This window comes from Schistocerca cancellata, chromosome 5 (assembly GCF_023864275.1).
Source record: "Schistocerca cancellata isolate TAMUIC-IGC-003103 chromosome 5, iqSchCanc2.1, whole genome shotgun sequence".
NCBI lineage: Eukaryota > Metazoa > Arthropoda > Insecta > Orthoptera > Acrididae > Schistocerca > Schistocerca cancellata.
Window position 1 is genome coordinate 527,324,731 of NC_064630.1, and position 20,140 is coordinate 527,344,870.

The 20,140-nt window shown below is 42.3% G+C and overlaps 1 protein-coding gene across 1 annotated transcript in view; it reads right to left on the bottom strand.

Annotated features, from left to right (window-relative positions):
- The window catches only part of LOC126187595 (speckle-type POZ protein B-like), an 85,583-nt gene extending 67,443 nt beyond the window's left edge, over positions 1-18,140 (bottom strand). The window contains exon 1 of the mRNA XM_049928781.1: positions 17,894-18,140. The gene's annotated coding sequence lies outside the window, so the exon portion shown is untranslated. The remainder of the gene's footprint in view (positions 1-17,893) is intronic.
- Positions 18,141-20,140: the final 2,000 nt, after the last annotated feature.

The window sequence follows — 20,140 nt, forward strand, 5'->3', positions numbered from 1 at the left end:
TGTCGATTATTGTAAAGTTCGCGCGCCTGGCGCTCTCTTCTTGCATCCCGTAAATGAAACAAATTATTTTCTTCAAAGCCCTCTGCTATCTGTGATTCTAGATTTCTTCTGCTGTCTTTTCCTACGATTTCGCCTTCAATTTGTTTGACTTGCTTTTTTAATGCCTCAAATTCCCTTTTCACGCGTTCATTAAATTTTCCTTGATTTTCAACATGCTTATTTATATTCTGGTACTCTTCGGTTTCTGCAAATGGTAATGGTGCTGTATCATCTGAATCTCTGTCCTCATTTAAACTAAGATTTGTCAATTTGTCAGAAATCTCCTCAACTCTTTCCGATAAATCACCTATTTGTTCTTTCTGTTTATTTACGTCTTCCGTAAGTGTCGCGATTCGGGTTTCAGTATTAACACATTTAGTAGTTAATTGTTCATACTGTTGTGTTAGGTTATTTAGTCTGTCATTTGGTACGGATTCCTCGATTCTCTCAAATATTTCTTCCTTATCTTTTGCACGTTGTAAATTTAACTCTGAAAATTTCTGTACTATCACGCGATCTCTTTCTTCCTGTTCTCTATCCTCTTCCCTTTGTCTAATCTCTACTGCAACTAATCTATTATTGTGAGCATTCAAAATCGGTTGTACTTCTTCTCGAATTTCTTTCTTTAATTCATCTTTCATGTTTTTGAAACATGTCCCTATTCGTGAGTCTAACCGTGTTTCCAAAGTTCCAATCTCTGTTTTAAATTCAGATCCTAACTGTGATCCCAATGAGTCTAACCGTGTTTCCATTGTTTCCCTATCTGTTTTTAATTCAGATCGTAACTGTGATCCCATTGTTCCCATCTCAGTTTTAATTGTTACTATTTGTGAGTCTAACCGTGTTGCCACTGTTTTTAATTCAGATCCCAAATTTAATATTGCACTCATCAACTGCTCCGTGTTAAGTTGTTCGAAATTCTTTTCGCCCCTAACATTTCCCACAAAACTAACTTCCTTCTGCATAGCCATAAAGCTATCTGTATTCGATACTATTCCAGAATCTTCTGTCGTTAATCTCGGGTTCTGTGAATTTTCTGATTGAGAAAAATTTTGAAATGGTTCTGGACTATTTTCCCGACTTATTACATTGTTTTCCACTTCATTATCCATCATACTGTTTTCCTCTGTTGGCGAGTTCGCCATGTTAACAATTTCGTCATTCTCACTATTCATCATTTTTGCCTTTTTCATCGATCACGTAATCATTTACAAAACATACAAAACTCGTCACTATATGAAAATTACACACAATGACACTTTATCACCAACAATATCAATCACACGAAATGCTTCCTTCAAACACGATTAACGAACAATAGAAGAATGACAATTACCAATCTACACATGCAAAATAGACTACAATTACTAAACTACAAATTACAACTACAATACTACTGTCTACTATTTTTACAATCAGAAGATTCCAAGGGACGATCCGAAGCAGCGGTCGCCACGTGCATGGGGGCTAAATTAAAATTAAATATAAATGCAAATATTTTTAGTAGCTGTATGTCCGATTACGCAAGTCTCGTAAACGGCTGGCCCTGACAACTAATTGTTACGCTATCTGACTGCATAGAATGACAAAGAATGTAAGAAAATTTCTGTTAACACAATTAACTAATTAAGTCCCCAGCAACTATAAAATCTACGAATCCAACAAAGCACAAGTGTAGCTGTTCTGTATGTGGTAGTATGACTCAACGCACATCTGGCACGGTTCTTCTTCAACAAGACAAGAATTTTTAAATATCATTTATACTGACGTGATAAAAGAAAATTAGAAATACTATAATTGTGCAAGAAACCCAGAATTACACTCTAATACAAGAACACAAGTCAGATGCTTTGTTGACTGAACCTGTAATGACACATTATTCAGGACACACAAATAAATAGACAACATAATATTTATTACCTTCATATATATTGACGAAAAGCACTCTGACCATTACAATATCTCCATTGGAATAACATCTGCAATCTCTCCCATCACATAGCTGCATAAAACATCGAACACTCACTACTACCCCATCTCATTCCAACTTCAGCTACAAGCAGTGTCCACCACAACTTCTCGGCAAGAACTGCCTGTCGCTGCGTCTCAATAATCACTGCCAGTGGAGGCGGCGGAACAATACTCTCTGGCGCGATTTTTGGCGCTGTGGCTCAGTGTAGCCACCTTTCACCATTCCATGTAAACACAGCACATACCATTATGGAGCCACCACCAGTTTGCACATTGACTTGTTGACAACCTGAGTGCATGACTTCGTGGGGTCTGCGCCACACTCGAACCCTACCATCGATTCTTACCAGCCGAAATCGGGACTCATCTGACCAGGCCGCGGTTTTCCAGTCGCCTAGGGTCCAACCGATATGGTCACGAGCCCAGGAGCGCCGCTGCTGGCGATGTCGTGCTGTTAGCAAAGGCACTCACGTCGGTCGTCTGCTGCCGTACTCCATTAACACCAGATTTTGCCGCACTGTCCGAGAGGATACGTTCGTCACACGTCCCACACTGGTTTCTGCGATTATTTCTCGCACTGCTGCTTGTCTGTTAGCACTAACAACTTCACGCAAATGCCGATGGTCTCGGTAGTTAAATGGAGGCCGTCGGCCATTGTGTTGTACGTGGTGAGAGGTAATGCCTGATATATTCTCGGCACGCTCTTGACACTGTGGATCTCGGAATATTGAATTGCCGAACGATTTCCGAAATGGAATGTCCCATGTGTCTAGCTCCAAGTACCATTCCTCGTTCAAAGTATATTAAACCCGATCACATCGGAAACCTTTCAGCATAAATCACCTAAGTAAAAATGACAACTCTGTCAGTGGACTGCGCTTTTATACCTTATGTACGCGATACTGCCGCAACCTCTATATGTACTTATCGTTATCCCATCACTTTTGTCACCTCAGTGTACTTTTAACTGCGCGTCATGATTCCTATTCAGTGTTCGCACAGGTATCAATTTCCATACCGTGGTTTATGTGTCAATGATTGGAACCCATTCTGTCTAGACCAGTGGATCCCAATCTGAGGGTAATTACCCCCTGACGGAAAAATGAAATTTTCTGAGAGCTACAATCAAAAGCGTTCCATTGTGTTTCGGTTACGAAATTAAATTATTTTTAAATGATCATTACAGGGTGATTCTTATTAATGTTTAAAAAACCGCGAAGCGGCGGTGATGACGCTAAGACAAGTAATTTAAGACACAAGGGACCGCAAATGTCTGGAAGTACCTCAGAAGTGGATGGCAAATGTTGAACATCTGACGTCACCAGATGACACTCAGCAACACGAACAGCGGTTGAGACTACTGGCATGATGCACATTATCTTCCCAACCCAAGTCTTCACTTTGGTGTTCCTCCGGCCCTATGTGCTAGACTTCAGCCTGTGGGGTTCAGGGTTCGAGTCTTGTATCTGACAGGCAGTGTATTTTTTCATTCCATTACACAGTAAAGTGTTTACATGGAGGTAAGATTTGTTACTCTGTTTACCGGTCTCGCGGTCACCGCTGGTTATTTGCAAAGTACAGTACAACAAGAACCTACCGTACTGTGTCACAAGTAAATGACTAACAGCTTCCTAATTGCGTCGTTACCAGTAAATGGCCAATGTTTTCTTTGCCGTATAATGTCTGTAAACAAAAACAAAAGGGACAAAAAGAAAAACACACAAAATAAGAACAGCTCTTCCTTGGGTACAGCGAGGACAATAATTTTGTAACTTCTACGTTTACAACAGATCACAATTACAAAAGGTGTTCGAAATTTGCACTATTTGGTTGAATGGAAGTATTGTATTACTCAAACAACCCTTCACGCAGTTACTCGAAAACACCCTCCATATTTTGGATTTCTGCAGTGACAATGGCTTATGGGCTATGTGGTCCATTTTCTCTCTAATGGGGTGCTGTAAACTAACTCCTTCATACGCCACCTAGCGGGGCGATGTGTAGCACTGCCCCCAACGGGCGGTGTAGGATCGACATTCCCAGCCACTGCACGTGCGGCGGGGTACCTCATCTGGTTGCGTCACATGTTCAGCATTTGTCATACACTTTTGGGGTATTTACCAAATTTGCTGCCTCACGTGTCTTTCGCTAAATTACTTGTCTCAGCGTCACCTACGTCCCTTCGAGGATGTTTGAACGTTAACAAAAATCACCCTGTGCAACTATTACATAAGACTTTAATAATGATTACGTAAGTTACCAATAATTACATTTTTCCCAAATTCTAGCATTAATGTGTGACACAACTTGCTGGAGATTACAGCTTGTGTAACGAATGTATGAGCAACATCTCCTTCACATAATCCACCAATTACACACAACTTTGTACCACAGATCTATGACAGTAAAATTGAGGCATATACGTCACGAGTGATTGAATGTCCCACGAAAATGCATTCTCCGAGTTGTAGGGAGTTCCCGCAGCTGACCATATATTGTTTCATTATTCACTTCGCAAGCGAACTAATCGACAGCACAACACAACAGTAAGTATGTAGTGGCTTCTAATGCCACAAACTGTGCGGCCCCTCCCGCCGGAGGTTCGAGTCCTCCCTCGGGCATGGGTGTGTGTGTCGTTCTTAGCGTAAGTTAGTTTAAGTAGCGTGTAAGTTTAGGGACCGATGACCTCAGCAGTTTGGTCCCTTGGGAATTCACACACATTTGAACATTTTTGAGTGGCTTCTACACTTCTGTAGGGCCTACACAGATATTATTGTTATTAGTTGCAGCGGTCAGACACAAAGCATTGGCTACCTGAAGTCTTCCAACTTCTGTCAGTTCAGAAGTAAGGAGTCCAGCAACCAAGTGATTTACTAACAATAAGTAAAGTGCACATATTTTAACTTGTTTGATTTTAGAAGGCGGTGCAGGGTACGGGTGAAACAAGAGTCTCTATTCAAAGATGCGCTACAGAGGAAGCATATTTTGTAACATGCGTCTACCTCAATGTGGATAATCAGCTTTTTTTTCTGAGAAGGAATCGTATTTAGCACTCACGACGCAACAAAAGCTGCTTAATCATTCTACGATGCGTGTTTTTTAAGTAAGGTCCGTTTGAATATACGTACACAACGAAAGGTTATTTCAAAAAGGTAAATTTATTTTCAGAAAGCACATACTTCACTCTAGTTTTCGACATAGCTGCCAAGTTTGTTCAAACACGTATCATACCTCTCAACCAATTTTAAAATACCCTCTTCAGCAAAACTTGCCGCCTGCTCCGATAACCAAGAGTTCACTGCTGTTTTCACGTCCTCGTCATCATTGTAACAATGGCCACTGAGGTGTTGTTTGAGGTGGAGGAACAGATGGTAATCGCTCGGCGCAAGACCAGGACTGTAGGGTGGGTAGTCTAAAACTTCCCAGCCAAAACTGTCCAATAAATCGCGGGTCTGACCTGCAGTGTGAGGTCTTGCATTGTCATGTATAAGGACAATTCCCTTTGTCAGCATGCCGCATCTTTTGTTTTGAATCACTCTGCGTAGCTTTCTCAGGGTTTGGCAATATGCTTCTGCATCGAGAGTGGGTCCTCGTTGCATGAAGTCGACCAACAAAATACCATGCCTATCCAAAATCATCGACGCCATGATTTTGCGCTGGGACAGAGTCTGTTTGGCCTTCACCTTTACAGATGAGTGTGTGTGTCTCCATTCCATGCTCCGTTGCTTCGATTCGGGCGTGATATGCGAAACCAATGTTTCGTCTCTAGTTACGATCTGACTGAAAAATCCGCCACCTTCTTCGTGATAACGAGTCAAGAACTTCATCGCACACTCAAATCTTTGGTTTTCCTGGTTCTCTGTTAGGAGTTTTGGGACCCAACGGGAGCACAGTTTCCTAAACTTTAGGTAGTCAGAAACAATGTTGTAAAGCACTGATCTCCACACGTCAGGAAATTCGCCTGAGAGACCTGTTACTGTGAAGCGCCTGTTCTCACGAATCATCGCTTCAACTGAAGCCACCAAATCGTCTATAATCAAAGAAGGGCGACCGGAGCGGTCCTCATCATGGACGTTGTCACGGCCATCTTTCAATTCTCGTACCCACTTATGCACTTTCCTTTCAATCATGACAGTATCACCTTACACTTCGCAAATCTGTCGATGAATTTCTGCAGCAGACAGGTCCTTGCTGACAAAAACCGTACTACTGAGCGAACCTCACACTCGGCGGGCGAGTTGATAGTCTTAAACGTTTTGAAAGCACAGAACAGAATCGTATAGGTTAGCTACATAGCTGAAACTGAGCACAATTTATCCCGACGGACGCGGGTACACGACGCACGCGCTCGTTGCGGTATGTGCGCGAACTACTAGTGTCTACAAGGAAACGGACCTTACTTAAAAACACGCCTCGTATACAGGGTGAGTCGCGGAAGACGTAACACCCCCATTATTCCGTTGGCGATTGCACGAATCGACAAGCGGTGTTCGGCGAATCATAGCCGACTATGCGGCACATACTTTGGTACATGCACAATAATCACAACGTTTATATTGACCGAGATAATGAGGCAAGTACATGTTTTTTTTTAAATGGGACGCTATACTTTATTACCATCACTCGAACGCTCCGGAAAAGACGCGTATAGTGATGTAACGCATGTTGCTATTGTGATTCAAACTTCGCTTAAAAGACGCTGTGAAATATTGTACGATTGAAGGTCGAGGCGGTCGGAAGCGACTGCAGACTGTAAACACGCCTCGCGCGACCCGCAGGCCAAGTTGCCGCGCTCTATGCAGCCTGCACGGCCTACGCTACGTAGGTAAATCCTCATCCACCCTCTTTTAAGCAAAGTTTGAATCACAATAGCTACATGCGTTACATCACTATACGCGTCTTTTCCAGAGTGTTCGAATGATGGTAAAAAAAGTATGGCGTCCCATTTAAAAAACATGTACTTGCCTCATTATCTCGGTCAATATAAAAGTTGTGATTATTTTGCATGTACTAACATATGTGCCCCATAGTCCGCTATGATTCGCCGAAAACCGCATGCCGATACGTGCAATCGCCCCCGGAATAAAGGGGGTGTTCCGTCTTACGCGACTCAACCTGTATATAAAAAAAAAAGCTGTTAGAAATAAGCAGTACCGACTGTCTCATTGACTGATTAGATGGCTGTTAAATAAAACACCTACAAATATAAATACACTCCTGGAAATGGAAAAAAGAACACATTGACACCGGTGTGTCAGACCCACCATACTTGCTCCGGACACTGCGAGAGGGCTGTACAAGCAATGATCACACGCACGGCACAGCGGACACACCAGACACCAGGAACCGCGGTGTTGGCCGTCGAATGGCGCTAGCTGCGCAGCATTTGTGCACCGCCGCCGTCAGTGTCAGCCAGTTTGCCGTGGCATACGGAGCTCCATCGCAGTCTTTAACACTGGTAGCATGCCGCGACAGCGTGGACGTGAACCGTATGTGCAGTTGACGAACTTTGAGCGAGGGCGTATAGTGGGCATGCGGGAGGCCGGGTGGACGTACCGCCGAATTGCTCAACACGTGGGGCGTGAGATCTCCACAGTACATCGATGTTGTCGCCAGTGGTCGGCGGAAGGTGCACGTGCCCGTCGACCTGGGACCGGACCGCAGCGACGCACGGATGCACGCCAAGACCGTAGGATCCTACGCAGTGCCGTAGGGGACCGCACCGCCACTTCCCAGCAAATTAGGGACACTGTTGCTCCTGGGGTATCGGCGAGGACCATTCGCAACCGTCTCCATGAAGCTGGGCTACGGTCCCGCACACCGTTAGGCCGTCTTCCGCTCGCGCCCCAACATCGTGCAGCCCGCCTCCAGTGGTGTCGCGACAGGCGTGAATGGAGGGACGAATGGAGACGTGTCGTCTTCAGCGATGAGAGTCGCTTCTGCCTTGGTGCCAATGATGGTCGTATGCGTGTTTGGCGCCGTGCAGGTGAGCGCCACAATCAGGACTGCATACGACCGAGGCACACAGGGCCAACACCCGGCATCATGGTGTGGGGAGCGATCTCCTACACTGGCCGTACACCACTGGTGATCGTCGAGGGGACACTGAATAGTGCACGGTACATCCAAACCGTCATCGAACCCATCGTTCTACCATTCCTAGACCGGCAAGGGAACTTGCTGTTCCAACAGGACAATGCACGTCCGCATGTATCCCGTGCCACCCAACGTGCTCTAGAAGGTGTAAGTCAACTACCCTGGCCAGCAAGATCTCCGGATCTGTCCCCATTGAGCATGTTTGGGACTGGATGAAACGTCGTCTCACGCGGTCTGCACGTCCAGCACGAACGCTGGTCCAACTGAGGCGCCAGGTGGAAATGGCATGGCAAGCCGTTCCACAGGACTACATCCAGCATCTCTACGATCGTCTCCATGGGAGAATAGCAGCCTGCATTGCTGCGAAAGGTGGATATACACTGTACTAGTGCCGACATTGTGCATGCTCTGTTGCCTGTGTCTATGTGCCTGTGGTTCTGTCAGTGTGATCATGTGATGTATCTGACCCCAGGAATGTGTCAATAAAGTTTCCCCTTCCTGGGACAATGAATTCACGGTGTTCTTATTTCAATTTCCAGGAGTGTATAATTCACGCATGTATGCATGGCAGAAAGAACACTGCTACGCACTTCTGAACATGGACACTGCAATACTCTTTATCCACCGACACTGGGCATGCGACTTTCCGTTAAAATGTCTCCACTGTACGGAAATGTACTTAATGGATGAGCGAGTGCAAGTTGTACACACACGGTTGACGACATACTGAAAGTCTGCGTCTGGCCGTGGGGCGTACTCGGATAGCGTAATACTAAGGCGGGAAATCCGGGTTTGAGTCTCAATCCGGCACAAATTTTCATTGTCGTCATTCCATTATACAGCTGATAGTTGTCATATTCGCAACTACGAATGCATTTCATAAAGGTGAATAATGTCGTCTGTTTCATCCAAACTGTGTTAATTAGCACTCTCAGGTGAAATACAGGATGCGTCAAAAAATGTATACACACTTTGAACTGTCACAGACAATTTATTTCCCGTTCTACAAAGTTAAATATTTGTGAGAAAGTAATGTTATGTTTCTTCAACAGGTGGTAGCAGTGGCAAGGAAGTAACTGCAACATGGCGGACGTGCGTTTGAGCTTTGAAGCGCGGAAGCAGATAATTAAGTGGTACTGGAAGTTTGAGAATGTAGCTGCGGTTCGAAGACAGTGGAGAAGTAAGTATGGTACAGAACCACCTTCAAGGTTAACAATTACACGTCTACGAGACAAATTCGAAATTCATGGAACAGTGTGTGATGTGCATAAAGGTCGATCAGGGTGACCTCGTACAGCTACAAGTGATGATTCCACAACTGCGATCTTGGAACTATTTCAGCGTTCGCCTCAAAAAACGTACCTAACAGTGCTTGTTGACTCCATATTCCCTGCCATTCGTGCATCATAAGGTAATGATGAGTTTTATTTCCAACAAGATGGCGCCCCGCCGCACTATCTAGGGACGTACTAGCATACCTGGATCACAATGTGCCAGGCCAGTGGATAGGACGCAGGGAACCAATCGAGTTTCTGCACGCTCTCCAGACCTCACGCCGCTGGATTTCTTCTTATGGGGCACAGTAAAAGTTGAGGTGTATAAACGTAAACCACGTAATCTGGACACACTTTGGAATGAGATTCAGGCGGTGTGCGCAGAAATCTCATTGGACACTTTGGTACGATGTACGGAATCAGTGGTGACTCGTACTCAGAAATGTATTGATGCTGAAGGCCACCAGATTGAACATTAATCACATTTTCAAAGTACATTTATTTTTCCAATTGGACTTTAAGCTTTCCATTTCCAGAAATTTAACATTGTAGAACGGGAAATAAATTTTCTATGACGCTTCAAAGTGTGTATACATTTTTTTGACGCACCCTGTGTGTTTTTTTCTTAATTTTAAAAATAAAAGTGTTCAAAGTGAATTCTTTTTCGTTCTAAAGCTTAGTCTGGCACTTATGTTGACGATAGTGGGGAGGGGGGGGGAGGGGGGGGGTGGAAAGGGGACGTACAGTAGCTAATTTCTGATTACACCCATGGGTAACGGTTTCACAAACATTGAACAACCACTGATGTTCACACTCTTAACGCACACAACCATCTAAAGTAATAGTGGTCCTTTGTGCAATATATTTATCATAAACATATACATAGTTATATCTGCAGTTTTCCGGCCGTGGTGGCCGTGCGGTTCTGGGCGCTTCAGTCCGGAACCGCGGGACTGCTACGGTCGCAGGTTCGAATCCTGCCTCGGGCATGGATGTGTGTGATGTCCTTAGGTTAGTTAGGTTTAAGTAGTTCTAAGTTCTAGGGGACTGATGATCTAAGATGTTAAGTCCCATAGTGCTCAGAGCCATTTGAACCATATCTGCAGTTTTCCAACAAAACAAACATATCACAAACGTCAGTGGACCCTACTAACTGATGCGGTTAGAAACCCGAGAAACCTGTGTGCAACGACGTACCACGTACACCATCTGCTCACGTTTAATACTCGCTTTGGCAGGGAAAGTGTTTTGCCGGCACGTCTAGGGTAAAAATGGGTGAATAGTGCCTGGAAAAGATGTAATGTGATGAACACCAATACAAATATAGCCAGGGTAACGTAAAGCAGGCGAATTAAATTCGATGATGCTGAGGGATCTGGTCGAGGAAATGCGACAGTAAAAATAAAAGTTGAATTTTGCTATTTGGGCTGCAAAGTAATTGAAGATGGCCGAAGTAGTGAGGAGATAAAATGCAGTCTGGCAATAGGGAGAGAAATCATATCTCGGAAAAAGAAATTATTAACACTGAATATAAATCCAAGTGTTATGAAAGCTTTTCTGAAGGTATTTTTCTGGAATGTAGTCTTGTAAACAAGTGAAACGTCGACGATAAACAGTTCAGACTGAGGGTGTGATGCTTAGATGGATAAATAGAATAATTTATGAGAAGGTGCTGAAGCAATCTGGGGAAAAAAGATGTTTATGCCACGACTTTACTAATAGCGGAGATCGATTGATAGGACACATTCCGAGAGATCAAGGAATCGTCGGTTTGGTAACAGAGTTAAGATAAAAACTGTGCAGTTTGCAGCAGTTGTGCAAAGAGGAAGACTCTCGTACAAGAAAAACTAGGGTGGAGAGCTGCATCAAATCAATCTTCGGATTGAAGACAACGACGTGTTAATTTTGCTGCCATAAACCAGCGTTTAACTTAAATTCGGTGGTATTCTCTATTAGTTTCGATCGAATATACCAACGCACTTAGACGTTAACAAAAATAAAATCATCAACCAACTTAGCCGTATCTGATAATAAGACTTCAGGCGCACCGGTGTAACATCACATACGCTCGGCTATCTCACCGCTACGTAATTTGGCCCCATTTTAACGTATAGTAAGTACAATAACTCATTCCTTTCATTTCCGTCAATTAAATTTGTCGTTTTTTTTTAATTGCCAGAATAAACTACTTATCACATACGAACGAGACAACATTAAAAAAAAGCGAACTATACTCGATTTTCACGCAAAAATGAGACATAAGAGTTTAAACGCCCACTTGTTTGTTTCGACGAAATATGGACGGCGATGACACGTGTATTTTCAAATAAAAGTGATGGTCGGTTGTTTAATTGTTGTGTAATGCAGGACTTTGGCGTATGGACGTGTAGCATTGTGGCCTCTATCTGAACGAAGTCTATGGAGGAGTAATTTCTCTTTGTCTTGTCTCTGGAAATGACGTTTCTGAAACGGCTAAACCTTTCCGCTGCACTTTTAGAGAGACAAATCCTATCATAGATAACAGCGTATATAGCGGACGACTGGTACAGAGCCCAAGGAACAATTGAGATTATCAACTTATATAAGAAATCAACATAAAGATCGTTGGTAGCAGTAAAATACCGGTTGTCGCAGATTACTAACATTCACAAGGTATAAAATATGACACATAGACAAATACTTTTTACCTTGAATTGCATATCTACATCCATATTTACCGTTACTTTGTTACAGGGCCCAATTACGTAACAAAAGAGGAATCCGACACCCGGTTGCAAACAGTACGTAGCAACAAGCACCAATGAACGACACTGCAGCATTACGGCGTCGAATTGCTGACGTCATAACATCCATTCCTCACGAATTGTCGATCAACATATGTGTAGAATTGGAATATCGCCTGGATATCATTCGGGCAACGAATGCAGCACACATCGAAATTTATTGTGTTTATGTAAGTCAAAAGTTGAATATTTTACCAGCATTTCAGGACAAAAGATGTATGTCATTGTGTCATATTTTTCGCCTTACGTATGTTTGTAGTCAGGGCCATCCTGCTTTAATTCCACAATCATTTCGGTGTTCTATACACTACACGATGGCATATGAAGAAAAGAATATGATTCATGATTATTTGTCAATCGCGAATTAATTTATTCTTAAGTAATCAAAATGTGTACGCGCTGTAGGATAGGCAACGCTGAGAAGCACTTCACGCGACAACCAGACACAGATGCTGTTGGTTTTCAGATCACGAACATTCACCTTCACAGTCGAGGTCAATTTGATTACTCGCAGTCTACATCTCTGACGCGTTTGGTCACTTAATTTGTCGCTTTGGGCGCTAAGCTGAGAGGGGCCCAGGGACACGAGTGTGCAAGATTTGTCTACAGCGTGTATCGCAAATAGTAGTGACAACCTAAATGGGTGAAAATGTACGATGGAAGAGGGCACCAAATGAAAAACAGTTTGCGAGAAGAAATGTCATCGAACCGGCCCTGGATGGCAGTGCCGGGCATACGGTGTACTTTTAGGAGACGGTTGATGCTAAACGAAAGGGACCATCCAAGGGTTAAAGTGGCAAGAGGCAAATATATTTTATAAATTCATAAATCACTGTTAATTCAGCAACATAAAAGTCAGTTATTCGAGGACGTGTTCTCAAATTATTAGCAATCATTCTATGATACGATGGTGGAAATTTAGAGAGAGCGTAGACTTTACAACAGACGCGCATATGTGTATGTACTCTTTGAAGAACAGAAGTCTTCGTTTTGTTGCAAAATTCTGAAAAAAGAGTGGCACGCGACAAATATTCCCCAACAAAGTCGTAACAAGTATTATATCCATCGACACAGAAGGGAGAACTATAATAAAATTCGTCATCGCTTTTCGATCGGTCTTTACATCAGTCTTTACAAAGGACCAGTCCTCCTTTACGTCTCTTTTCCACCCCTCCTGTTGTCTTCGATCAATTGGCTTCATTCTGAAATTAATTCTCAAGGTTTCTTCTTTTGCGTTCATCGCTGGAGCATGCAAAGAATGACTGTTTGATTAACTTTGTGCGAGTTGATGTTTTGTCTAATTTTAGCGTCATGTTCATTGAATGAGCGACATGAAAGCAATGAAGAATTTTCTTGGCTTCCACTCTAAAACAGTATCTCCGTATTTTGAAAGTATCTTTTCGCGAGCTGCAACATTCTAGCAAGTCCTCTGTAGGCGTTCAGTGTCTCATGTGGGTCAACCCCTACATGAATACCACAAAGCTGTAGCAGTTTTTGACGTATGCCATACATTTGCGTAAAAAGTTTAATCTGAACACAGATCTCACTTTCCCAGTATCCTGTTAACGAATCAAAACTTTACCTACATTTGAAGCTACAGGATTGTTTTACAATTTCTCCTCACGTTTTGTATGGCTGTATTCATTTAACAGTGAGACCAACGCCAACTACTATTTTCTTACGTCTTACGAAGTTCACAGTGATAACCTGACATTTCTAAACATGCAGAGCAAGATGCCTATTACTGCTCCAGGCTATTACGAAATCTGAGGACTGCAACAACTATTATTGGAGTATTTTTCTCATAAATAATCCGCAATACATGGAAATTGTGACTGTTGCTGATAATAATCATTGAAATACCCATTACAAGCAATGGGCGTCATGAAATCATGCGCATCAATAAGTCTGTGCGAGAGAGGGCACCTGCCACGGGAAATTATGCCTTTTATTGGGGGCGGTGGTGTGCTCGTCGCATTGTCTCGCATTCAAGGCGGATATGTCGACCTACAGAACACTGCCAAAATACAGTCCCCCAAAAAACTCTGTACCTTCCTCGCACACTCCTTATCGAGCTCCAGAAAGGGAGTATTCCAATAGTACTGCGCGCCTATTCAAAAATGGTTCAAATGGCTCTGAGCACTATGCGACTTAACTTCTGAGGTCATCAGTCGCCTAGAACTTAGAACTAATTAAACCTAACTAACCTAAGGACATCACACACATCCATGCCCGAGGCAGGATTCGAACCTGCGACAGTAGCGGTCGCTCTGCTCCAGACTGTAGCGCCTAGAACCGCACGGCCACTCCGGCCGGATGCGCGCGTATTCCGGTTCATATTCTCATCATAAACTGAACATGACTGCAATATAGCTACCCAATACCCTTCCCAAAACGTCACTCCCTCTTCCTACAACACAACTTAATCGCACCCTACCATTTGCTTGTGGCCAAAGAAGACCTGCCACGTCTTGCTGATACCACATTTTCACACAATAGAAGCTCCAGACTGGAATATCAACAATATTAGTAAAAGGATAACGACTACTCGCCATAAAGATGACCCGTTAGTTGCAGACAGGTACAACGAAAAGCCTGTTACACATTACAGGTTTCGGCTAGAGCCTTCTTCAGCACGGAAAACACACACACATTCACACAAGAAAGCACACCTCATACACACAGTACTGCTACCACATGCAGCTCTGACCGGAACTGCGACGAAAACTGAAATGGGTGAAAGTGTACGAGGGAAGAGGGCTCGAAATGAAAAGTAGCTTTGTGAAAAAATGTTCTCTGACCTGCCCTGAATGTCATGGACGGGTATATGGTGTACTTAAGGAGACGCTTGTTGCTGATTCCGTTCAGAGCTGCCGGTGATAGCAGACATATGTGCATGAAGTGTGGCCTTGCTTGTGCGAATGTGTGTGTGTTTCCCTTGCTGAAGAAGGCTTTTTCCAGAAGCTATAATGTGTACCAGTATTTTCATTGTGCAACTCAACGGGGCAGCTTTACGGGGAATAGCAGGCTATCCTTTTCCTGATACCATATTTCGTTTTTCAATCGCAGAGTGACTGTAGACGACTCTGAAGATCACGGTCTTGCTATACTGTAGGTGCGTTTTTCTGTACTGTTAAGACCAGAATGCATCAATCAAAAATTTAAAAAATAACATTTTTTGCGCTGGAAGAGAGGAGAAAAAACTGTGAAAAATAATGGTCGAAAAGACCTCCATTTCAAGAAGTGGAATCCTTTCCAACTCAACGGGGTGCCACAAAACGTAAGATGCAAAGACAGAATTATGAATTCACCTGTGCAGTTGGTATGGATGCGAAATAATGTGTCAAACTTAGGGATGCGGGAAGGGGGGGAGGGAGGGGGAGGAATGCCGCTTTCGAAATATAATTTATTAATCTTCAATTATGCCAGTCAATTTTTTTAAAAAAGTAGGGAAAAATAATACAATAAACTCATTAACATGATAAGACGTTAAGTTTTGTAAGCAAACAAAAGTCGAATAAGTATTTTTAAAGTTTATTTCCTGTTTTTCACTTTGAAGACTACTAATCAGAGGCTATTTGTTAATAATCAACAGAAATTTCTCAATTTTCTGATACAAAAAGTGACTTTTTGAATCATGGCCTCTAGTGCATAAATTTCTGCGGGCGCCCACGCACATATCACTCCCTTGGGCCAGTCTGAAATTGCCTCTACATAGTGCATGATGCTCCATCGCGGATAATGTGCTACGTTTTGCCTATCCTAGTCCTCAATGTTACCGCAAATCTAAGACAACGCGAAGGTAATTTTCATATGAGTAAGCATAAGAACAGCAATGAAGCAGACTATTACTTATTCATTTTTATGACAAGTGACTTGCTTCGTACATTTTGCAGAAAATAATCAGTCCTATATTCGCACGAATCGTTTTTTTTTTCACTATACAGTGTACTCGGCAAGTCATAACTCGAGTACCGGTAATTTTTTTCGTCGAGCTTTTGGAATGAAGAAGAAGTCGTAGACTGTTGTATTTAAGTGTAGGATAATATAAATACTGCATACACTAAAAATGTAGTTATTGGCGAATAACAAGTCCTTAGGCACAGTTTCAGTACTGTCTGTTGCTCGCTCGTCAATTGTTTCAATTTATGATTTCTTTTTATACACATGGAAACATTTCTGTTTTGTTGATAATTCTCAGAAGAATTCTGCGTTAATTTTACTTTATTCATTTCAGATCAAACCAAAACAATACAACAGAGAAAAAAACAAATATGAAGGTATTTGATTATACAGATCCGTTCCTTGTTGCCGACTGGAACGTGTAAGGTTCATTGAGAATTACTTTGATTTAACGAGGTGTGATTTGCTGTGGGTAGCCTAAGAAAGTTGTGGAGCGGTTTCGTTCCTCGAAGGTAGAATACAACAATTATATCTGATTAGGGATACAAATATAGGCAAACTATCTCTTATTGCAACAGCTGTTACTAAATGGCAAGGAATCTTCGAGACGTATTGTTCTGACTTTGGGTTTGGGGGCTATAATTCTGAAGTTGATAAGTTTATTTTATTTGGAGAATTTGAATGCACTAGGTGCAGGCAATAGGCTGCCACTCATGCGACTCGTTGAAGCTATGCCTGTAACTGTGAATGTAACAAACCAGACCTCACGAGTATGCTTAGAAATTTGGTGATTTTCGTGTCCGACGAAATGGCAATCGGAGACGAAGCTCTATTGTCATGTTTACTGATGGTACATGCGGATTGTCAGATTTCTCATTGTCGTTTTATAAAGGAGAAGACTGACACCTCGGAGGCGTGCGGGGATCAAGAGGCACAGACCTGTTCTGTGAGGAGGCTATGGAGGAGTCGTAGGAATGTTCGCCTGACTTTGCAGATTCTTAGACGAATGTGTAAATCCAAGGCACAGTTTACTAAAGCATATTTAATGTGGAGTTTCTATATGGGGTGGGGATCCCGAGGGTTGCAACACCAGACGATGTCAAAAGTCGTAAAGAATATTTAGCTTATGATAAAACTGCGAATTATTGTTAAATCTCAGTTCAAATGAATATGCTTGAAATCACTTTAAACTATTGCATATTGGCCCTAGTAAAAAGAATGATTTCGTTAAGAGTAATTGGAACAACACTGCACAAATGCTGAATAGCTCACATAGTAAAATGTGAGACGCTGGTGAATGAATGACATTAATATTACGCGTTTCGAGATAACCAATCATCAGGTATCAGATACATCGAGTTGTACCAATGAAATGAAGTTATAAGTTACCTAAAAAACTGTCAGAGGTCGACTGTGTTATCTATGTATATATGTAGGTATGTGACATTTTACTTCAGTTCATCTGCACTGTTTGATGTATCGGATGATGAGTTATCCCAAAACGCATAATTCACCAGCTGATGGCGTTTCACGAACTGATCTATTCAGCATTTGTGTAGTGATGTTTCAGTTATACAATATGGTCGCATGCTTCTTGTATGACGTCTTGTCGCATCTCAGTTAACACTAAATGGTACACGGAATATCCCAGTGCATTGTTGGAGCAGCGTCAAAACTTAGTTTGAAAAACAAAGTGCTTTGCTGCGCTAAATAATTTGGTTATTACCAAATACCGATAGGTCGTGTAAAAGCTTAATTTCACTCGGACTATAAATCTTTGCAAAGAAATTAGGAAATATCACAGTGGAATTTCATGCATTTATTTACCTTTGAAGCCGTATAAAAGGAGCGCTCTAGGCTCCCCCTGTGTCTGTCTCCCACCGGATGCCTGTTATATACAGACAGCTAGCTCCGTATTAATAACTAGGTTGCTGACGGCGATGTGTACACGATTCGTAGACGATTTACTAAGAACGTCACTTCACTTTTCACACACTGTATTATCACAAATCTGTCCGTAACACGAGCAATGAATGCCACATCCAACATCCGTACAGTCAACGAGCTGCGTACCGGATATTGAACCACTCTGCGCATGCGCAGGTCTCCTGCCTGTGTAGGGGGAACGGGGAACTGTGGTGGGGATGCGTCCGAAGCAGAAGATGAGACTGCGTTCTATAACCGTTGGCTCCTTGCGTTGGCTGTTATTCAGAGAGACGGCGCGTTAGCGTACGGTGGGCAAGCCGTATGCAACTTACCCAAGAACAGCTAGTCACTCGCATTTAATTTTAATCAATGTATGATATTTTCTGTACTGTGAAGTAACAGTTATTTGTTTTCATAGGCGAAAACAGGGGACAGAAATACAAACAGTTTCTTCCTCTTTATAACTGTAGTAATGCGCCAAAATCAAGTCCCATTGCGAAGTGGTACCACGATAAAATCTCTTTGAGCGTTGCTTCGAGAGGAATGCGATACAACTCTGAGTAATCAACTCAACAGAAAACACCAAATTTATACCAGATATTTCAGAAAAAAGGTACAAGTAAAATATTCGGAAATAACAAAGACTGACAACCAGATTCCCCGAAATGCATAATAAATTACAATGACCAGCTTGACGATCCAATGTCACAGAAAACGCAAGTAGCCGTATGACGTCATGTTACGTGTAAGTTCAGTCCAATAGAACTTCGGAAAACCAGACTTGGCGTTACTTCACGCAAACCGCAATATTTCGAACAAACAATAACTCGCAACAGAAACTGAAATTCCGTACCTGGAAATACTGAAATACTTTTCAATTCAAGATGATGGCATTAAATAGAAAAATAGGAATACACCGAGATAACGATAAGCTTAGTTGTGGAGATATAAGAAAAAAATTATCACTTTTGTAATTTATCTATAGATATCTTTTCACCTAAGCTACAAATGGCTAACACTGATAGTAACAGGCGATCAAATATTAAGGTAACAGAACATTATTGTAAACAAGACCTTTCTTATGACGTCACACCAAGCTGCTACGTACTTTGGCAAAAACCACTCCTATTTCTCTTGTACAATTCAGCAGTTATTTATACGTAAAAAATGACAGGTCTTTGCCTCTCTGAAATATAGGACCAAGAGTGTGTTAGATAACAACATTCTACTTTACTCCTCTCACGTCCCTAGTGCAGTAAAGTTTCGTTGAGAAAATAACCACATCATTAAACAACAGCAGTTAAACGGCAGGAATCTACATTTACATCTACGTGATTACTCTGCTATTCACAGTTAAGTACCTGGCATAGGGTTCAATGAACCTCCTTCAAGCTGTCTCTGTATCGTTCCACTCTCGAACGGTGCGCGGGAAAAACGAGCACTTAAATTTTTTTGTGCGAGCCCTGATTTCTCTTCTTTTATCGTGATGATCATTTCTCCCTATGTAGGTGGGTGCCAACGGAATGTTTTCGCAATCGGAGGAGAAAACTAGTGATTGAAATCTCATTAGAAGATCCAATCGCAACTAAAAACGCCTTTGTTTTCATGATTGCCACTCCAACTCACCTATCATGCCTGTGGCACTATCTCCCCTATTTCGCGATAATACAAAACGAGCCGCCCTCCTTTGAGCTTTTTCAATGTCTTCCGCAAGTCCCACCTGATACGGATCCCACACCGCACAGCAATACTCCAGAAAAGGGCGGATAAGCATGGTGTAAGCAGTCTGTTGCATCTTGCTCTACCCACAACATTATCCATGTGACTGTTCCAATTTAGGTTATTTATAACTGTAATGCCTAAGTATTTATTTGAATTTACAGCCTTCAGATTTGTATGACTTATCACGTAATCGAAATTTAGCGGATTTCTTTTAGTACTCATGTGAATAAGTTCACTTTTTTTTTGTTCAGGGTCAATTGCCACTTTTTGCACCATACATATATCTTATCTAAATCATTTACATGTCGTTTTCGTCATCTGATAACCTTAAGAGACGGTAAATGACAGCATCATCTGCAAAGACAGCTGCTCAGATTGTCTCCTATGTCGTTAATATAGATCAGGAATAATAGAGGGGCTATAACA